The following is a 240-nucleotide window of genomic DNA, read 5'->3' as shown; positions in this document are numbered from 1 at the left end:
CCAAAAATTGATATATTTAGGATAAGCCACTAGTCATATCTCATGGCAATACTCGATTTTACTGTAAAAAGGAAACACATATTACAAATAGCATTAGCGGGGTACATATCAACGAATAAAGGTTCTGCCACGAGAGGAGTAGTTCATGCGAAAGGTCACAGGGAACGCAAGGTCATGCTAAAAAAAATGTAATTGAATGAATAATGATTAAGCAAAATTTGGCACATAGAGTTTGAGTTA

Source organism: Penaeus monodon, chromosome 24 (assembly GCF_015228065.2).
Source record: "Penaeus monodon isolate SGIC_2016 chromosome 24, NSTDA_Pmon_1, whole genome shotgun sequence".
Taxonomy (NCBI): domain Eukaryota; kingdom Metazoa; phylum Arthropoda; class Malacostraca; order Decapoda; family Penaeidae; genus Penaeus; species Penaeus monodon.
The sequence above is the reverse complement of the archived record's forward strand: the minus strand, read 5'-3'. Positions refer to the sequence as shown.